This window comes from Pelophylax lessonae (assembly GCF_965119305.1).
Source record: "Pelophylax lessonae genome assembly, chromosome: 7".
NCBI classification, from domain to species: Eukaryota; Metazoa; Chordata; class Amphibia; order Anura; family Ranidae; genus Pelophylax; species Pelophylax lessonae.
In genome coordinates, this window is record NC_138774.1 from 201,151,407 (window position 1) to 201,174,174 (window position 22,768).

The 22,768-nt window shown below is 43.3% G+C and overlaps 1 protein-coding gene across 3 annotated transcripts in view; it reads right to left on the bottom strand.

Moving 5' to 3' along the window:
- The window catches only part of SLC31A1 (solute carrier family 31 member 1), a 92,842-nt gene that overhangs the window by 68,800 nt on the left and 1,274 nt on the right, over nt 1–22,768 (bottom strand). The window contains exon 1 of one of the 3 annotated variants that reach the window (XM_082263167.1): nt 1,089–1,185. The exons of 1 other annotated variant lie outside the window; for it this stretch is intronic. The gene's annotated coding sequence lies outside the window, so the exon portion shown is untranslated. Of the gene's footprint in view, nt 1–701; nt 837–1,088; nt 1,186–22,768 lie in introns of those variants that run through there. One more of the 3 variants, XM_082263166.1, reaches the window with a different exon arrangement.

Genomic DNA, 22,768 nt, shown 5'->3' on the forward strand with positions numbered 1-22,768 from the left:
ATTATTAAGGATTTCTATAGAGCCAGCAGTTTACGCAGCGCTTTACAATATTAGAGGGAGACAGTACATTTACAATACAATAAAACAACAAGAGGATTAAGCGGGCCCTGCTCAGAAGAGCTTACAATCTAAAAAACACTTATTGGGATTTTCTTTTACCAAAAATATGTAGCAGAAAACAAATTGGCATAAAATGATAAAAAAAAATTAAGATTTTTCATTTTTTTTTAATTGGAAATATTATAGCAGAAAGAAAAAAAATGTTTTTTTTTTTTTTTCCAGAGTTGACGCTCTTTTTCTGTTTAGAGCGCAAAAAATAATAAAAGAGAAAAAAATAAAAAAAAATCACAGAGGTGATCAAATACCACCAAAAGAAAGCTCTATTTATGTAAAAAAAAAAAAAAAAAAAAAAAACACATCTATTTTATTAGGGTACAGGGTCGCACGACTGGGCAATTGTCAGTTAAAGTAACGCAGTGCCCTATTGAAAAAAAAATGCCCTGGTCATTAAGAAGGAAAACCTTCCGGTCCAGAAGTGGTTAAAATGTACCCGTTACTTTGCCCTGCATGGGCATGAACTCTAGTAAATTCAGCCTTCTGTGTTTAGCCACAAATGCAAGTGCAAGCAAAAGCAATTGAAAGGCATATAAGAAGAAACAACTCGGCAGCATCTCAAACAAACTTTTTTACTGGTAACGCACCTGAAAAAAGATTATTTTTGCTTCCAAAGTTCACGCACGCTAATCCTCCAACCTCTGCCACATCAGCCACTGTAAAACAATGAAGGAAGCCTACGACAAGCAAACTGCCAGAGACAGGAGCCAAATCAAACTCAGCATTTCACCATATCGGAGCCAAGAAAAATATCCAGGGCACAATGTCCGTCATAAGCATGTGCAAATACAGGCACAGACACTCCATCCCCCCAACCACAAAACACACTTAAAAAACTCCAGAGATTATTTCAAGCTCTATCTTCCAGTAAAACCAACAGAACTATCTAGACTTCTTTTTTTTTTAATTCTGAAAGTGTATGGAGTAAATGTTTGAACCAAAAACGGACCCACAACGATCGATCATCGTCTTACTTGTTTAGCTTCATCGCATCCGAGCACGTGAAAGAAGCCCCCCAGCACAATGCCGTAATCCCAGACAGAAACCACAGGGAATCCTTGCAGAGCCAAATTCTCTCGATATTTTTTCCTGAAACTAAGCTGAACTTAATCCATCCCTTCTTGGCCTTGAAGTAATTCCTGACAGCTTTGAGAAAGCAGCCATTCCAAGTGTAATACCTTCATGTTAGTAGGAACTAACATTGGGAAACCATTTCAGATTATAAGAGCAGAACAGGCAGCAACCTGGAGCCCCTGACTCCAGAGGGGCCCAAGGGAAAAGTAAACTAAAAAAAAATTAAAAAAATAAAAAGGTTCTGCACTTCAAAACTTTTTATACTTATTTTAGCTTTCATAGTCTTTAGACTTTGATCACAAAAGGATTAGCAGTGGTAGTCATTGTATCTTGTTTGTAAGGGCAAATTTCAGGCTACAATCAGATACGATTTGCTAAGATCATACCGTCGCAGAATTCAAACATGAACTTACAAATCGTGCAGAAACGTTGCTAAAAATGCAAAACACTGATTGAGTTGTTGGCAAGAGCCCATTAAGCTGGCAGAGGGCCCGATGCACAAATATTCCATCACTGCCAGGAAATATTTACCAAACTGAGTACATCCTTAAAGGACAGGAACACTTTGCAAATTTGCATAATCTAGGAAAAACTCTCTAAGGCCCCTTTCACACGTACGTTCCGTTCAGTTCATCAGTTCAGTCACGTCACAATGTATCAGTTTTCCATCCGTTTTTCGTCAGTTGTCATCCGTTTTTCGTCAGTTGTCATCCGTTTTTCGTCGGTTTTTCGTCAGTTGTTATCCGTTTGTCATCCGTTTGTCATCCGATACGTTTTTTTGATGGATGAAAAATAGGGCATTCATCCGTTCAAAAAAAAAAAAAAACGGACATTGACGGAAGCGGATGAAAACGGATGTTTACTGATGATATCATCCGTTGCCATCCTTTTTTACATAGAGATACATTGATGTCCGTTTTTCATCCGTCAACGGATGGATGAAAAACAGACAAACGGACAGCATGTGTGAAAGGGGCCTAAGGGTCCTTTCACACGGGCATTCCGCCTGGCAGACTCTGTTTTGCTCAGCGGGGATCGATCCACCGATCCCCGCTGAGCAGGTGGATGACAGCTCTGTCTCTGTTTACTTTGCAGAGATGGAGCTGTCAGATCCCTGCTCTCCTCTATGGGAGATTGGATCAAAATGGCCGCCTGTCCGTTTTCATCTGATCCAATCCTGCAGATGGATGGAAAATAGATTTCACGGACAGGATCGAATTGGATAGCAGTGGGTGTCAGCGGACATGTCACCGTTGACATCCGCTGCTCCATAGAGGAGCATGCCATCAGGTTCGCCTGAAAACTGACAGGTGGACCTGATTGGAAAGCCCGTGTGAAAGGGTGCTGATGGTCTTTAGAGGTCAAGCAAACATAGCTTTCGACCGTCCTCAGGGCAAATCATGTTGGTGCATTCTAACAACATGTAAATTCATCCCCACTGCTTACAAGTAGTTATGGTGGAGAGGAGAGGACGAAGGTGCCACCGACTAAACAGGAAGAAGTAGAGTGGCTTAGAGGCGGCCAACATGATCAAACATCCAGATTGGGCAGCTGTTATATTGGGGTTTATTTACTAAAGCTAGAGAGGGCAAAATTTGTCACAATTCTTCAGAGAAACCAATCAGCTACCAGGTTTTATTGCTAAAGCTTAATTAAATAAGCTGAGGATAGAAGCGGATTGGTTTCTCTGCAGAATTGTAACTAATTTTGCCCACTCTTATCTTTAGTAAATAAACCCCATTGCACATCTACAGGTCCCCAAAGTTATGTGCAACTAAAATACATAAGCTACACCACAACGTTTCCAGTTATCCCCATCTTCTCCATTGGAAATATTAAATCTACTCCGGAATAATATACATTAACAGGGTCACTCCACTTAAAGGTATTGCTCTCCTTAGAATATTCCTTAGGGAACCCAACAGCTGGGTCTCTATATAAAGTTCCATGCCCATTTTAGAGTTGTGGGCTCCCTTCCCCTCATCTTGGGGTATTCCCATCTTTCTGTTACATTCAAACAGGAAGCATGGTAGACCCATGAAATGGGTGCAGTCCAAGATCTCGAGCGCAGAAATGTTACCACCAGTCTCCCTGAGAAATATCAGGAACTGTTACATGCCTTAAAGTAGGGATCCTCAAACTACGGCCCTCCAGCTGTTGAGGAACTACACATCCCATGAGGCATTGTAAAACTCTGACATTCACAGACATGACTAGACATGATGGGAATTGTAGTTCCTGAACAACTGGAGGGCCATAGTTTGAAGACCCCTGGCCTAAAGTTTAATTAAATCCAGACTATGAAAAACACTCATTATATGCTATATAACAGAGTGTTCATAATCACAAGCATTTGTTTTGTGTAGAGTGAAATATACCTAGATGGCCCTGCCTTGAGCTGTCCCTCCCATCTTCTCTGTGTCCCCATTGCAGGTTGAGATTTTGTGGATCAGCTGGTGTCCTCTATTGAGCACGCTCAATTTCAGTTCCATCTAAGCTCTTAATTTCCTCCTTTTTCTTATCTGTGCAGCCCATGTGACTATAGATTTACACATGTGGGCATATACACAGTGGTTATTAACATCCCCTTCCTCCTTCCTCCATGCCCTTCTATTGCTAAACACTATGGGGGAGGGGTATAGTATGCTGATTGATTACATTCACTAAGAAACTCACAAAGAGATTTGTTTTATTATAAATCAAAATTGAATATATTGAATGTTATTGCTCAAAAAGTAAAATGTAACGTAAAAAGAGCCTTGGATACAGATGTAGTCCAAACGAAGTGATAGCTATTTGTCAATCATCTCTGACTACACCACATTAAGAGCCGGTTCACACTGCCGCGACCATACGTCACCCCATGTCGGAGCGACTTTTTAACCGAGATTTTACCGCGACTTCAGCGCGACTTGTGAATTATTTTGCGCGACTTATATGACAGACGACTTTGTATTTGGCCAATCAGAATATGATGTGTTGTGACCTAATTCCCCTTTTCTGTTTTTTTTTTTTTTTACTAATTTCTTTATTGCCCACCAGTGCCACGAATCAGTGTCCACCAGTGCCACGTATCAGTGCCACGTATCAGTGTCCACCAGTGCCACGTATCAGTGCCACATATCACTGCCACGAATTAGTGTCCACCAGTGCCACGTATCTGTGTCCACCAGTGCCACTCACATAGACCAAGCAGAGATAATGGAATATATATACCATTACACACACACACACACACACATACATTGTATATATATATATATATATATATATATATATATATATATATATATATATATATATATATATATATATACACACACACACACCATATAGGCATGGCTGCAATGTGGGGAATGACTGGCTAATCTCTTTCTTCTTCCTGGAAAGTCTGATAAGTCGCTTCAATTAAGATAAGGAGGCGACTCCCATTGAATTATATGGGACAAGTCGGATCACAGGTCCCTTCAAAAGTAGTACAGGACTACAGGACCCTTTTCTGAAGTCGGAGAGACTTCAGTAGTGCCAATTAAGACGGCACTGATTGATTAACATTGCTTTTGTTACGTCAAACGACTTGGGGCGACTTGAGGGCACACAAGTCGCCTCACAAGTCGCGCTAGTGTGAATGGGCTCTAAAACAGAAGTAAAGCCCGCTTTGTGATTTTCACCTACAAGTAAGCCTGCACCGTTTAGGAGATATTCACCCTGGATTCAGCCGGTGACGTCACCAGCGCATGTGCTCTGAAGGGCCAGCAAACCTTGCCGGACCTTCAGAGCTTCGCATTGGAACCGGGAGCTCCTACATGCAAGCATGATGTCATCCCGGCTCTGGCCAATCCCAGAAGAAAGACTGGGGGAAGATGTCAGCTTTACTACCACTTTAATGCACAACAAATACACAGCTGATGTTCAGAAAAGACTTATAGGGAGCTGTAAAACAGTTGATAAGTATAATCTAAGTTTTTTTTTTTTTTTTTAGGTCATGTGACCAGCACAGCACCAATCAGGACTAGCCAGACACAGACTCACACTGTAGGGAGCATACATCAGAGTAATAGAAGCCCCACCCAAGGCTCTTTCCTTGGAGCTGCCAAAGAACATAGAAAGATTATGTGAACACACAACAGTGCTGCAGGAATAAAGTACTTAGAGGATTAAAAACAAAATACAGTGCCTTGATATATTATATATAATGCATATGAATGAATTATGGCAATTTACATGGCTCTGTTTGGTATAACTTTAGCATATCCTTCTATAAATGTTTTCCTTATCTCAAGCAAAAGCACCGAGTGTGATTTCTGCCTGTTATCTTGTTCCTCTGCTATCTACACAAGTCACATTTAAAAGGTTGTACAGACTTTTAATAATTGAGGGGGCCTCCAGTACACAGCTTGCGATTGACAGCCTCAGCTGTGCAGGTTTCCTTGTGTGTGTGTGGTCCTTTCCCTCCACTCAGGTCTCAAATTACACTCCCAGCTCTATGCTGTGCTGTGTGACATCAGATCCCACCCCCCTGCCTTTTGGGGGGGGGGGGGGGGTCAGAAGTTTCAAACCAAATAATTTAGGCAATATCTAGATATTTGTAAATGGTCAGATTTGAGTTGGTTGCATCAAGTAAACAGAACTAGGAATTACAGTGCCGATATATTAACCCTCCCAAATTTTATGCTGTGGTCCACAGTGTGCCAGTAACTACAAACAGATAAAAAATTCAGTTTTGAGTGGATTCAGCCTCTCTGTTCTGAAAACACAAAAACGGGACATCGATTATTGCCATGACCTCGCTTTCCAGTAATTTCCAGCCATGAGGCCTCATTTTGTGCCAACTCAGAGATATGTGTACTGATTAGTGTGCCAGTGACTGTACATCTATTGAGAGGAAGCTGTGTGCGGACGGAGATTGTTCTCTATATAGTGTATACATTAATCCATTGTCCCCGGGCACTGTAATGCTTTGTGCCACCGTCATCCAGATTGGGCCTGAATCACATGTACATTTTCAAAGCCACACCACACAGCAAAAGCAACAATGTACAGTTGCAAGAAAAAGTATATGAACCCCCTAAAATTAACTGGCATTATTTGACATAAAATGTAATCCGAGCTTCATCTAAGTTACAGCAATAGACCAATACAATGGGGTTGATTTACTAAAGGCAAATAGACAGCCCATCAATGCTTCCTATCAGTGCCCATCAGTGCAGCCTAGAAGTGCTTATCAGCACAGCCTCATCAGTGCTGCCCATCTGCGACGCCTATCAGTGCCCATTAGCGCAGCCACAACAGTGCGTGACAGTCTCTCTTGAGGTCCATGTGGGGCTACCTCAACCTTAAATGCATTCTATCTACCCGCACATGTTTACGTTTACCTACCCTGGGCTGGCATATCCCCCTTTGTCCTCCACACGCCCACCTACTGCTGGCTAGATTCACAAGTGTATGGTTGGAGTTGCATTGTTTGCCCCTGTTTGGCCATCCCTGATCCCCTGTGGGTTGCTGACTTTAGTATCCTTACTGGGGTCCCACAAGACACCCTGCAACTATTTTTTGTTTTTATCTGGTCTATTCATCTATGAACATCCCTACCTCATTATCCCCTGAGGAAGACTGAATGCAGCTGAAACGCGTTGGGACATTTTGGTGGTTATATAACTATTAGATTATGTAGAGGCCATCTCTGCTTCCTGTCAGGAGACTATAAGAGAATATCTAATACTAGACCAGGATTTTGATTGTATAGACTCGATTTATTTTATCCTGCTGTAAAATAAATGTTTTCTACTTTTTTTTTTAAATCTATTTTGTTTGAGTCCTATTTGCTGCAACAAAGTCCCATGGGAGATGCATTTAGTTTTCAATTAATCAGGGATGGAGCAGCAATTAACCCATGATATACTCACCCCCTTTGTTCTGGATGATGGAAGTCAGCAGAGCTTCTGCACTCCTGTGACCCATTTTCAGCAGACAGCAGGCTCAAATCTGCTGTCATCAGAGAGCCAGTCCAGGCTCAGGAAAGATCGCGACAATATGGACCACCACCTGTTCAGCCTCTCAGTGAGCCTGAGCCAGCCGCTCCTGCCCCAACCACAGCCCAGCATGAGCGAGGGAGGGGGGGGGGAGCAGAGCAGAGAGCCGGTGATTGACAGTCACCAGCTCTCTGCTCATAGAGCTGTGAGAACCGAGCGATCAGTGGTGTTTGATCGCTCCGTTCTCAGTGTCCGAGCCAGCGAGGGACAGATGCTGCATCCAACTAGTTAAGTATGATTATACAAAACAAAACTCATACATCTCTTTTGGAGATCTTCCCTCGCTTCCGGTTTGTGTGACACCCATACAAGGAATGTGGGAAGCTGAGGACACATTGACAACGACCACAATAAAAACAAAAGTTCCAAATCCCTGATGGAGAGATTTGCCATCACTTCCTCTCCTGACAAAAGATTAGCTGTCACTGTTTCCAGAAAACAAGTGTGAAGCTTGCTTCCTAGAATGCTTAATTACTTGTACTGTGTGTAATTAATCCACAGAGGAAATGTACACTACTCAGGTGACTTCTTCTCCCGCCAGTGGCAGACCAACACTTCATGAATCTCCGCTAAAAAATGTTACAATCCGTACAAAGCCTTCCCCTATAAAACATCTCCGCTCTCCTTTTATTTTTATTTCAGTCTAAAAGTCTTTGATGTGATTTGTCTAAATCCACAGCTGCGGTTTTCAGTATTATCATGAAAGAGCTCATTAGAAATCCCACAAAAGCAAAAGCGCGGTTTTAATCCTTGCCTTGTAATGACACGGCTGCAGGCCAGGAAATTGCAGGTTAAAACACGCAAACAAATTACAAAGAAATAAAAAAATAAAATGAATATTCTAAAATAAACACATACATACACACACACAGTATCTCACAAACTTAAGTACACCCGTCACATTTTATTATATCTTTTTTAATGTCTATTAATGTCTAAGCCGTTGGCATCAAAAGTGAGTACACCGCTAAGTGAAAATGTTCAAATTGGGCCCATTTTTCCCTCCCCGATGTCATGTGACTCGTTAGTGTTACATGGTCTCAGGTGTGAATAGGGAGCAGATGTGTTAAATTTGGTGTGATCGCTCTCACTCTCTCATACTGGTCACTGGAAGTTCAACATGACACCTCATGGCAAAGAACTCCCTGAGGAGCTGAAAAAAAAGAATTGTTCTTAGGGATGCACCGATCCGATATTCGGATCAGATATCGGCGCCAATATGGCCATTTGTGATGGATCGGGGGATCGGTAACATTGACCGATCCACTGGCCGATCCGGTTTTTGCTGAGTAACGGCTCAGCCATCCCTTATTAGGTGCAGTAGTAGTATGGGATGGGAGCCGCTACTTCTTGTATAGGTCCGGCTCACAGGCGGAGTGATATCAGATGCACTCCGCCTGTGAATGGAGGAGCCACACACATGAAGCAGCGGCTTTGCTCTGTACTGCAGCCGCTTGCTTTGTGTGTAGCTCCGGATCGGTTCCGGTATCGGCGATTTCACAACGCCAGATATCGGTATCGGATCCAAAAAAGTCGGATCGGTGCATCCCTAGTTGTTCTACATAGAAATGGCCTAGGCTATATGAAGATTGCCAAGACCCTGAAACTGAGCTGCAGCACCATGGCCAACACCATACAGCAGTTTAAAAGGACAGGTTCCACTCAGAACAGGCCTTGCCATGGTCGACCAAAGAAGTTGAGTGCAGGTGCTCAGCATCATATTGAGAGGTTGTCTTTGGGAAATAGACATATGAGTGCTACCCTGGAATGGCTGCAGAGGTTGAAGGGGTGGGGGTGGGGGGTCAGCCTGTCAGTGCTCAGACCATACGCCGAACACTGCATCAAATTGGTCTGCATGGCTGTGGTCTGATGAGACCAAGATAAACTTATTTGGTTTAGATGGTGTTAAGCGTATGTGGCAGCAACCAGGTGAGGAGTACAAAGACAAGTGTGTCTTGCCTACAGTCAAGCATGGTGGTGGGAGTGTCTGGGTCTGCATGAGTGCTGCCGGCAATGAGGAGCTACAGTTCATTGAGGGAACCATGAATGCCAACATGTCTGTGACATACTGAAGCAGAGCATGATCCCCTCGGGCCGCAGGGCATATTCCAACATGATAACGATCCCAAACACACCTCCAAGATGACCACTGCCTTGCTAAAGAAGCTGAGGGTAAAGGTGTTGTACTGGCCAAGCATGTCTCCAGACCTAAACCCTATTGAGCATCTGTGGGGCATCCTCAAACAGAAGGTGGAGGAGCACAAGGTCTCTAACATCCACCAGCTCTGTGATGTCATCATGGAGGAGTGGAAGAGGACTCCAGTGGCAACCTGTGAAGCTCTGGTGAATTCTATCCCCAAGAGGGTTAAAGGCAGTGCTGGAAAACATTGACACTTTCTGCCCAATTTGGACATTTGAACTTAGGGGTGTACTTACTTTTGTTGCCAGCAGTTTAGACATTAATGACTGTGTGTTGAGTTATTTTGAGGGGACAGCAAATTTACACACTTATACAAGCTGTACACTCACTACTTTACATTGCAGCAAAGTGTAATTTCTTCAGTGTTGTCACATGAAAATATATAATAAAATTTTGTGTCATCTGCAAAAACTGATATCGAGCTATTGATACCATCCTCAATGGTATTTATGAATAAGTTGAACAAAATTGGTCCCAGGACTGAACCTTGGGGGACCCCACTTACCACCCCAGACCAGTCTGAGTATGCGTTATTTATTACCACCCTTTGGACACGCCCCTTTAACCAGTTTTCTATCCAAGAGCAAACGTTGTGGTCGATGCCTGCAGACCTTATTTTATAAATTAAGCGTTTGTGGGGAACTGTATCAAACGCCTTAGCAAAATCCAGGTACACCACATCCACTGGTCTCCCCCTATCTAGCTCACAGCTCACCTCCTCGTAGAATGTTAACAGATTGGTTTGACAAGAACGCCCTTTTGTAAACCTGTGCTGATTACTACTGATGATGTTGTTCTCCTTAGCAAACTCTTGGATATATTCCTTTATCATCCCCACAAGAAGTTGACATACTATTGACGTCAGGCTGACCGGCCTATAATTTCCCAGGAAATGCCTCTGCCCTTTTTTGAATATTGGTATCACAATTTAGGATCACAAATTACAAAAAACAAAGTGAGCAAGTAGAAGAAAAATCTAAATCAAATCAATATTTGGTGTGACCACGCTTTGCCTTTAAACCAGGATAATTTCTTCTAGGTACACTTGCACACAGTTTTTGAAGGAACTCGGCAGGTAGGTTGTTCCAAAAATCTTTTCTATATCTCTTCATGTGCCATTAAATTTCAACGACCCCAAACATGCAGCCAATGTCATTAAGAACTATCCTCTGTCTAAAGAAGAACAAGGAGTCCTGCAAGTGATAGTTTGGCCCACACAGAGCCCTGATCTCAACATCGAGTCAATCTGGGATTACATGAAGAGACAGAAGGATCTGAGGCAGCCTACATACACAGAAGATCTGTGGTTGGTTCTCCAAGATGTTTGGAACCATATACCTGCGGAGTTCCTTCAAAAACTGTGTGCAAGTGTACCTTGAAGAATTGATGCTGGTTTGAAGGCAAAGGGTGGTCACATAAAATATTGATTTGATTTGGATTTCTCTTCTGTTCATTTACTTTTTATTTCGTTAACGGATTTACATCAAACAGAGACCTGTGATAGGGCTCTTTCACACGGTCCGCCTCCGTAGGCGGATCCGTGCTGCTCAGCGGGGATCGATCCGCCGATCCCCGCTGAGCCGGCGGATGACAGCTCCGTCTCCGCTTGCAGTGCAGAGAGGGAGGTGTCACAGCTCCCGCTGCTCTCTATGGGGGATCGGATGAGAGCGGACCGCCTGTCCGCTCTCATCCGATCCGATCCCTGAACGGATGGAAAAATATGGTTTCCATCCGTCCAGATTTCACGGACAGGATCGGATACGGATGACAGCGGGTGTCAGCGGAGGTGTCTCCGCTGACATCCGCTGCCCCATAGAGCTGCATGGAGGATCCGATCAGATCCACCTAAAAAACTGACAGGCGGATCTGATCGGATGGCCCGCGTGAAAGAGCCCTTATTCTGGAAAAAAATAAATAAATACAACTTTTATTATATGTCATTCTGAAAGTCTTTGATGGGATTTGTCTAAATCCACAGCTATGATTTTTAGTATCATCATTAAAGAGCTCATTAGAAACCACACATACAAGGGATTTTAATCCTTGCTTTGTAATTACACAGCTACAGGCCAGAAAATTGCAGTTGAAAACAAGCAAATGAATGAATGAATATATATATATATATATATATATATATATATATATATATATATATATATATATATATATACACACACACACACACACACACACACACACACACATATATTTCTATGAGACACTATACTACAAAATTCTTCCACAACTATGGGCCATTGATTGCAACCAAGATTTGTTAATTTGCACACACAAAAAGTATTTTTCCTAACAAATTCATTCAAGACCATGCTGCAAAAATGAATACACCGCAATGAAAGTCATAGGGTCCTTTCCCACGGGTGGTCTAGTGATCCCTGATGAGAACGCAGGAGACGGGTCTGTCTCCGGTCACTGGACAGAGAGCAATGGCACCACATGGAAAAGAAATGTCACAGGGTCTGAGAAAGAAAATCATTTCTTTACACAAGAAAGGTGAAGGCTACTAGAAGATAAGCAAGGCTTTACTTATCAGTCAGATTACTGTAGCAAAAGTGATACAAAAATGTAACAAAGATGGAATGGCAACAATCTCACAGAGACGTCCAGGGAAGTTAACACCTCGACAGGAGCGTCTTCTGATGAGAAGCGATGAAGAAAATTGCCATGCAAGTTCACTGCAGTTAGCTAAAGAAGTAGAAAGCCAAACTGGGGTGATTGTTTCCCGTGACAATACAGCGTACACTGCAGAGGAATGGCATGCATGGGTTTCATCCACAAAGAAAGCCTCTCCTAAAGCCCATGCACCAAAAAAATCCAGCCTAGAATACTCTGGAGTGATGAGACCAAGATAAATGTTTTTGTAATGGATGGTTTGAGGAGTACAAAGAAAAATGCATGGTGCCTACAGTGAAACATGGTGGTGGTGGTGGCAGTGTCCTTCTGTGGGGCTACATGAATGCTGCTGGATTTGGAAGGGAAAAGACCCCCCTATAAGGGGGTCTTTTTCTTTCCAAATCTTTATTATCTGGGATGTAGGCCGCACAGTTTGATCAATCCTCCTGTAGTTTTTTCAATTCATGAGTGCTGCAAGGGTCAGGGAGCTGCATTTCATTGATGGTATCATAAATTCACAGATGTTCTGCTTTATATTAAAAGAGAAGATGCTACTATCGCTCCGTGCCCTTGGTCGTCGTGCACTTTTCCAATGACAATGATCCAAAACACACATCTAAGGCCACTGTTGCATTTCTGAAGACGTACAGGGTAAAAGTGATTCAGTGGCCAAGAAAGTCTCCTGATCTGAACCCAATCAAACAATATGGGGAACAAGGCTGCCGTTAAAAATTGCGGGGCCCCATACAGACTACCTGGCAGGGCCCCCACAAGAAAATATTAAAGATATATTTAGCTAAAATTACAACAAAATCACTATTAGCAGACACAAATATAACATAACTCGCATAATTCCTGCTAAATCTAAAAAAAAAAAAACTATGTTAAATAAAAAAGAAGATGAGATGAGAAAAATATACAGGCTGGGCAGTTGGAGCTCAGTGACCAGAGAGACAGAGAGAGAGAAACAAAGTTACAATTTACAAATAAACTCCTGAGCAGAGATAAGTGCTGGGAGGGGGCCCACACAAGGGAGGGGATTAGTGAGGGACGACTGTCTCTTTCTCAACAGATAAAAACTGATAGCAGGGAGAGGGACAGATCAGATTCAGGTGCTGGATGAAGATTTCTGTATTGGTTGTCCATCACTAATCCCCCTCTCTGTGTGGGCCCCCCTGTGTTGTTGGGCCCCCTACAAGAGGGCTGGTGGTCCCCCCCTATCAGCAGCCCTGATGGGGAATACTGAAGGAACAAGTTGAGCATCACTCTCCATCCAGCATCTAGGCTCTAATGGCACTTTTCCACTGCAAGTACCGACTCGGCTCTACTCGGCCCTGCTTGCTTTTCCACTGCTGGTACCGCATGGTACGGTGTTGGAATGGTTTGGTACGGTATGGTTTGCTTTTCCACTAAAGTAGTACTAAAGTTAAGTGGGTGGGATAACAACGGGGTGGGTGGGATTCTCTGACCAATCAGTGGCTAGTAGTGACTGCATGAAAAGGATTGTGGGATATGGTACCGGGTATGGTACCTCTTGGAACCACAATCGAGTAGGTACTGTTTTTGAGAGCCGTACCGTTCGGTTCCATGCAGTGGAAAAGCGCCGCCCGACCGTACCGTACCGTTCCTACACTATACCATGTGGTACCAGCAGTGAAAAAGCACAAAAGCGAGCCGAACCGTTCGGTTCCATGCAGTGGAAAAGCGCCATAAAAGAGATCGTTCGAGGAATGGAAAAAGATAGATGTTGCAATATGTTGCCAACTTGTTCATTTTATGCCAAGACTTGGTGCTGTACTTACAAATCATGGAGGTCATACAAAATACTAGATGTAGTGGTTTTTGTTGTGGGGTCTATTCTTTTTTGCATCAACTAATTTGAGTAAAACTGAAGATTGTGTAATTGAAGTTATATCATGTAATGAGCTAAACAAATGTTCTATAAAACTAAATTTTGGCAAAATTTTGGAAATTTTTCCTGTGTTCATTGAGATAATGATTAAATTCTTACTTTTCAAGGTGTAATCATTTATACTATACACCCAAATGTTTGTGAGCAGAAAAAACACACTTTTATTTCAGTCTGAAAGTCTTTGATGTGATTTTTCTAAATCCACAGCTGTGGTTTTCACGATTATCCTGAAAGAGCCAATTAGAAATCAAACAAAAGCAAAAGCGGTATTTTAATCCTTACCTAGCTTCAGACCAAAGGAATAGCAGGTTAAAACAAGAGAACACATTTATATTTTTTTATATATATACACAGGAGATGAGACCAAAATTTAATTGTTCGGCCTCAACATCAAGCAATTTGTCTGGCCGAAATCCAATGCAGCTCACCATCCAAATAACACCCTTCATACAGTAAACCATGGAGGTGGTAATATTGTGTTATGGGGGTGTTTCTCTGTAGCAGGGACTGGGGGTCTATCCTGTACACGGTGTCAGCAGTGCCATGTCAAGCAGACCAAGATTTCCTATGGAGCTAGTGTATTTACATGCATTGAGAAATGAAAAAATGTATTGCTTCACTTTAAGTACATTTTCGTTTTACATACATGTTCTGGTCCCATATGGCACTTTTCCACTGCAAGTACCGGCTAGTACCGGCTCGGCTCTACTCGGCCCTGCTTGGCCTGGTTTGCTTTTCCACTGCTGGTACCGCATGGTATAGGGTCGGAACGGTTCGGTACGGTACGGTATAGGTTTGCTTTTCCACTAAAGCAGTACTAAAGTTAAGTGGGTGGGATAACAACGGGGTGGGTGGGATTCTCTGACCAATCAGTGGCTAGTAGTGACTGCATGCAAAGGATTGTGGGATATGGTACCAGTTTGGTACCTGTTGGAACCACAATCGAGTAGGTACTGTTTTTTCAGGGCCGTACCGTACCGTACCGTTCGGTTCCATGCAGTGGAAAAGCAAACCTATACCGTACCGTACCGAACCGTTCCGACCCTATACCATGCGGTACCAGCAGTGGAAAAGCACAAAAGGGTGCCAAACCGGTACGGTTCCATGCAGTGGAAAAGCGCCAATTGTGTACTTAAAAGTGGGGTATGCCTGTACAACACATTACATCACTTCAGAATTTTTATCCTGTCGTACGAGAATTTCCGTAACTTTAGTAACCTCTCCATTTTCGATATTTTGTGACTGGTCCGATTTTCCGATCGTGTGTACAGGCTATTAGTATGGTATACAGCAGATAAGAGTAATGGGCCATACACACTATACAATTTTCTTTAGATTTTTTCCTTCAGACTTACCAAAACCATATAATAGGAGGTCAAACCTAAACACTTTCAATTTGTATGCAATCAGGCAGGCCCTTGCACTACATAGAAAAGGTAAATCTAAAGGAAATCTGACAACAATAGTTGTATAGTGTGTATCCAGCTTAAGGCTTCATGTGCGCACACACAGTCTACTTTGACCGCCAGGAAACGTGCCTCGGTTTTCCCGCGGTTTGCTTTTTCCGGCAGTCAAAATGTTTCTATCCCAAAAAAAATTATTCAGCGTTCAGAAGAGGGAGGTTGAAGCTCACCTAACCGCAGCAGCTTCCAAACTCTGGTAAAAGCCAATGGCTTCATGTACACATGACCGCCAAAAAATGCAAAACGCAGCAAAAATCCTAGTAAAATTGCGGCAGCTCCCAAATGATCCTAAAAGCCTATGTGTACATGGACACCTAGGCTTTTATGGAGTGGAGTTTAGGAACTTTGGCAAAAGAACGGTTCCTAAACTCAAGTGTACATGAAGCCCAAAGTTGGCCATACGCTAGTAGAATTTAGTGCACAAATTTTAGATTTAAGAACATTCATTCGCTTCTGTAATCATTAGTGGGGTAATTTCAGCGTTCGTTTTCAGTAGGACAGTAGTTCGAGTAGGACAGAAAACATTTCTCGAACACTCATTCTAACAGTGAATGTGGTATTTCTTTGGGAATGTCTGTTCACTCCAAAAGCAAGCGTTTTTGAAGCACTTTGGAATGACCTTCGTCATTCATCGAATGTAATGATAAGAATTGTCATATAAATGTTCGCAGGAAAATCTACTAGTGTATGGCCAGCTTTAGAACGCCGTCCCTGCTGGAGAAATTTTCAGTCCAAATTCCAGAGACACAACTGGAGGCGAGTGGAGATCATTCCAAAGTTCAAGAAATTCCACCTCCGACATTGATTTCCAGAACAGCTGTCTCCATTGCAAGATTTTCCCCCACCTCCTGTTTCCAACATTCTGGATTTGCTGTCATGTCTTGTCCCGGAGACAAGGGACACCAACCACGGATGGATCATGGAGCACACTGATCTGGCTACCTTGTGGTCCTCTGTATTAGGTTTCTACATATGAATGCTCTCACAAACTCCAGGCAAACATAAAGTACACAAATAATGCAGCTCCGTATTCAGTAAAACAACCTTAACAGCCCATTCACACTGATCCGACTTGGACAGCGACTTGGTCAGCCTGACAAGTCGCGGTCTGTCGCGTCTCATAGTGTAGTACAGGAACGGTTCTAATAGGAGCGACACAAGTCGCTCCGACTTAGAAAAAGGTTCCTGTACTACGTCGGGGCGACCTGGAGCGACTTGCATAGACATTCATTTTATGAAGTCCGTGCAAGTCGCGGTGCACGCGACTTCACAGGTCGCCCCGAAGTCAGATCTGACATAGTGTGAATGGAGTCTAAACGTTCTTTTTTTGAAGAAACAGCAGTTTATAAACCTGAATTTAGCCGTATACACCTGAATTTAGCCGTATACACCTGAATTTAGCCGTATACACCTGAATTTAGCCTTGCATCAGCCTCTTATAGTCCCTGGACACTTGAAGGAAGGGGCAGTAATAGGAACCAAGCAAGGAGCAGGCTGATAGGAGGAGAGACACAAAAAGCAAAAAAGGGGAGTTAAAGGCCAATTTCAAAAACTGTGTGGCCAAGATTACCTTACCGATACGGTGTTGTCATTATGCATGAAGCATACAGAAAAAAGTGAACCCTGCGTCAGAGGACAGGGAAGGAAAATCACTATCCCTATGACAATAATTGTGACATATTGGGTAAAAAGATAACATTTTATTTAATTTCTTAGCTATCAAAAAATTATCAATCAATTAAAAATTGAAAGCGATCAAAAAATTCCTTCCCAGTAGGGGAAATACTCAGAACCACATAGACAATGCATGCAACTTAAGCTTCCTGCGAAGGACATCTGCAGTGTGTCATAGACCAGCCTTTTTCAACCAGGGTGCCTTGAGGTTTCTTCAGGGGTACCTTGGCAAAATGCCTACAATTTGCCCTAAAATTGTATACAAGCCAGCGGGTAGATGAAACCTGCCTTTTACTTACACAAAGCCACAGGTTTTAATTGTACACTATTACAACCTTCTAGCTACCAACCAACCAACGACATCAGTTGATAAGGAGGATATCAGTTGCCTGCATATCACCCTTGTTTATCCCTCCCTTGCCTCTTGTCATCAGCTTTGGGGTCTTATTAGCTGAGTAATGGAGAAAAACAGAGGGAGAAGAGAAACATTGGAATACTAGTCAGTACCAGTTTGCAAAAGTGTATTCTCTTTAGAAGAATAAATCATGTTGGTTGTACTACGTTTATTGATGTTTCTTCATTATGTAAAACTATCAGAATAGTTTTTACATTATAGAATGGGGCACCTCAAGACTATCTATAATTTTGGAGGGTGCGTTGAGATTGTCCACAATTTTAAAGGGTGCCTTGACTGAAAAAAGGTTGAGAAACACAGTCATAGACAATACCCAGTGTATTTATGTGTTGCGTGGGTATAGGGATCGCCAATGTGGTCACAATCACTATACCTGGTGCCCTATATTCCTTTTTATTACCCTACAATCTATTGTGCATGGCCCTCTCCATCCTCCCTATCTTACACTGTCATAGACGGTAACATCCACATGGACTTTTGAGACTTCGTATCGGTGGGATTGGACCATCAGGTGTTGCGCTCTAAGAGCAGCAGGTCACTGTTGTAGATACCCCCCTCAAAGCATCTAGGCGGGGGGTTGCTTTCATTAGCGATACCAAAAACTTAGCTTCACCTACAATATTGCTGGACCCATCAATTAGCCATAATCAGGCTATAGACTGGGATATACTTCCCTGTACGGGGATCTTACTCTCCTAATAATAGGAATCAATGATCAGTTACTTCGATCCTGCTGGATATACAAGTTTACCCATTCCCCCAGCTCAAGCCCCCAAGGGGTTCACACCTGAGAACTATCGTTGACAGATACAATTGGTCATTTCTATACGGCGAATTGCGTGGCAAAAAAATTGGCGTCCGGACGTTTTTTGTATGTTTTTTTTTTTACCTTGTTTTTGTTATTTGTAGGCATGCATTGTCTATATGGTTTTGAGTATTTCTGTTGAGCATTCTCTCACTCTGCTCTCTCCTCCTATCAGAAAAAAAAAAGTGAACCCTGTGTCAGAGGACAGGGAAGGAAAAGTGCCTATCTCTAGGACAATAATTGTGACATATTGGGTAAAAAGAAATAATTGTATTTGATTCCTTCGGTATCAAAACATTATCAATCAATTCAAAATTGAAGGGCATCAAAATCCCCTTGGAGGGGAACACTCAGAATAGGGCTGGGCGATAAAACAATACCGATAGGTATCGCGATAGTCCCGTGCTCGATAGCAATAAAAGGCTTCGAACGATAAAACGAAAAGTCCGCTCCAACGGGTTTAAGCTTTAAAAATGGCGCCGCCCGTCGCATACATGTCACCGCGCACGCGCCGCCGCCGCTCGGGAGAGGCCGGGAATAGCCGAAATTACATGAGCGGTGGCGGCACGTGTGCAATGACGTGTCGGCGCCGGGCGGTGCCATTTTTAAAATGAAGGCGCCTCTGGAACAGGTAAGTGAAACAGCTTCACTACCTGCCATTATGCAGGGCTGCGGGCACACTACAAGGGATGCAGTGCTGCAGGCATGGTCCACCTGTACCATGCCCACAGCACTGCATCTCCTGTAGTATGCCCACAACCCCGGATCCTCCTGCACCATGCCAGTACCCTGCATTCTCCTGCACAATGCCAGTACCCTGCATTCTCCTGCACCATGCCCGTACCCTGCATTCTCCTGCACCATGGCAGTCACCCTGCATTCTCCTGCACCATGCCCGCCGCCCTGCATTCTCCTGCACCATGCCAGTCACCCTGCATTCTCCTGTACCATGCCAGTCACCCTGCATTCTCCTGCACCATGCCAGTCACCCTGCATTCTCCTGCACCATGCCAGTCACCCTGCATTCTCCTGCACCATGCCAGTCACCCTGCATTCTGCTGCACCATGCCAGTACCCTGCATTCTCCTGTACCATGCCAGTACCCTGCATTCTCCTGCACCATGCCAGTACCCTGCATTCTCCTGCACCATGCCAGTACCCTGCATTCTCCTGCACCATGCCAGTACCCTGCATTCTCCTGCACCATGCCAGTACCCTGCATTCTCCTGCACCATGCCAGTACCCTGCATTCTCCTGCACCATGCCAGTACCCTGCATTCTCCTGCACCATGCCAGTACCCTGCATTCTCCTGCATCATGCCAGTGCCCTGCATTCTCCTGCACCATGCCAGTCACCCTGCATTCTCCTGTACCATGCCCGCCGCCCTGCATTCTCACCCTAGGGTCCTTATTTTAAATGGGTAATAAAAAATATCAATAATTATCTATATCGACCGATATGAAACACTGATATCGTGATACAGTTTTCAGCCATATCGCCCAGCCCTAACTCAGAACCACATAGACAATGCATACCTACAAATAACAAAAACAAGGTCAACATAAAACAAACAGTACAAAACACGTCCGAACACCAAGTTTTCCACCACACAGAGTTCTTTGATGGCAATTCGCCGTATAGAAATGACCAATTGTATCTGTCGAGAAGAGTTCTCATGTGGGTGAACCCCTTGGGAGCTTGAGCTGGGGAGATGGGTAAACTTGTGTAACCGGCAGGATCTAAGTAACTGATCATTGATTCCCATTATTAGGATAGTAAGATCCCCGTACAGGGAAGTATATCCCAGTCTATAGCCTGATTATGGCTAATTGATGGGTCCAGCAATCCTGTAGGTGAAGGTAAGTTTCTGGTATCGCTAGTGAAAGCAATCCCCCCCTAGATGCTTTGAGTTGGGTATCTACAACAATGACCTGCTGCTCTTAGAGCAGAACGCCTGATGGTCCAATTCCACCAATACGGAGTCTCAAAAGTCCATGTGGATGTTACCGTACATGAAGGAGTAAGATAGAGAGGATGGAGAGGGCCGTGCACAATAGATTGCAATTTATTAAAAAGGATTATAAAGCACCAGGTATGGGGATTGTGACCACATTGGCAATCCCTATAACCATGTAACACATAAATGCACTGGGTATTCTCTATGACACACCGTAGATGTCCTTCTAAGGAAGCCTAAAGTGGAACTTCACTCTCCCAATCAACATTAATTAATGAATCCTCATACTGCTAGCATAAGTAAATAGATAGGAAAGTAGATCATATTTGTAACGGAACGGCGACCAGACACTGCGCTTGTGGGCTTCTGTCAGAATACTGCTTCCTCCAGTCATGAACATAGATATCAGATATTCTAGCCGCCCCCACAAAAAACTAGCCGAGAATAGCTTGTATAAGTTCTGGAACATTTATTGAACAAACTCACACACAATATATACCACACAGGAGGACATCCCCCTCCTGATTAGATTACCCCACCAGGTGCCTGATTACATTATCCTATGCAGATGAAATTGTGTACAGAAATATAATTAACCTGAGCTATTTACCTAGCCATCTGGACAGAAACAATAGGCGAGTTAATTAACAATGGGACAGACATGCTTAACAGAAAACACATCACACCTTAATACACAGACAATAGCAGGAGACCACCAGTAACAGACTGTCCGTCTCCTACATTGAAGAACATGGAACAGAGGCCAATGTGATTAGCTCTTTCAATGAACATGTTCAGAATCAAACAGGCCAGGAATAATCTTCATATATTTATTGAGCTATATAGTTAATAAATATTAGTCACTTTGAAGTAATCCAAACCATATTCTCAGTGTCCATTAAGTAGCTGCCCATCATTTCCTTAGTCACCCTGTGACCCTAATAGACACAGGATGACTTAAGCCCCGTACACACATACCGATTGTCGGCCGTAAATATTCGGCCGACGACCGATCGGCCGATTGTAGGCTTGTTAGTATGATGCTGCCGACAGCGCATTTTCGGCCGAACAGTATCTGTCGTGCAGGCATTAAAATTTTTGTTGGTCAACACCAGAACGGCCGATTGTTCGCCAGTGAGTACAGATTTCGGCCGACAGACAGCAGATTAGCAAGACTGGGCATGCTCAGAAAAGAAAAAAGACAAGGAAAGTTAACCATCACATGACATCACTTCTGCAGTCGTCTGTTGTTGGCCGACAAAATTCGTGTGCAGTCTTTTGCAGTTTTCAACAGACACGACAGCCCTGGACAAAAGACGGCCGATCGTTCGGCCGACGATCGGTACATGTGTATGGGGCATTACACATAAGAGGGACCTAGGGGGCTGAGAGAGGGATTCCCCAACCGCCCTTAGGTAGGTAAGCTGTGTTCCATGGGCCCCCCCCCCCCCCCAAGCAAAGTGACTCCCGTCACAATGTTTACTTGTTTTAAGCTTTTAATTTTACATTTCTTCAGTTACTTCCTGGTTACTTGCCTAGGCAAATGATGTCATACAACGCAGGAGTCTTCAAGGAGGGTCAACAACTGGGTTACCTTTTAAGTCACTCAGAAGTCTTCAGGAGGGTTTTCTCAGCTAAGCACACTCTCCAGCATGCACTCTTAAGCTAAGGACAGATGGATTCCAGGAAGAAAATTCTACATAAATCATTTGCCCTTACTCAAGATGGCCATGGCCAGAAATGCTAGCGGATTGTTTTTCAAAGTCATTTCTCAACAAAAGAAAGCAAAGAGACGTAAATGGATGGGGCAGTTTGCTTTGAATATTAAAAAAGGAATGAAATAGTGTTTTTGGTTTGTGGTGCTCAGATGCAGGAAAGATCTGCTTTAAGTTGCATGCATTGTTTATGTGGTTCTGAGTGTTTGCCCTACCAGGAGGGAATTTTGATGCCCTTCAATTCTTAATTGATTGATAATGTTTTGATACCTAAGAAATTAAAATAGAATTATATCCTTTTACTCAATATGCTACAATTCTTTTCATAAAGATAGCCATTTTCCTTCCCTGTCCTCTGACACAGGGTTCACTTTTTTCTGATAGGAGGAGAGAGCAGAGTGAGAGAGATGCTGAACAGTCTTCTGCTTCTCCTTTCATTTTCCAATCAAAGGGTGGGTGTGGGGAGGAGACCCGTTTTATTGAATTGCAGCAGAGAAAAGTCAGGTCTCCTCTTCTGCTGGCAGAGCTGTGTGAATGTCAGAGTTGGTTGGACAGAAATGCAAATCCCTATACAGCTTCTATATACACCAGTCAGCCATAACATTATGATCACTCACTGAATATTGAGACGGTCCCCCTTTTGTTGCCAAAACAGCCCTGATCTGTCACGGCATGGACACCACGACACCTCTGAAGGTATGTTATGGTATCTGGCACTAAGCTGTCAATAGCAGATCCATTAGTACTGGTTGACAGTTGAAAATCGCATGTCAAG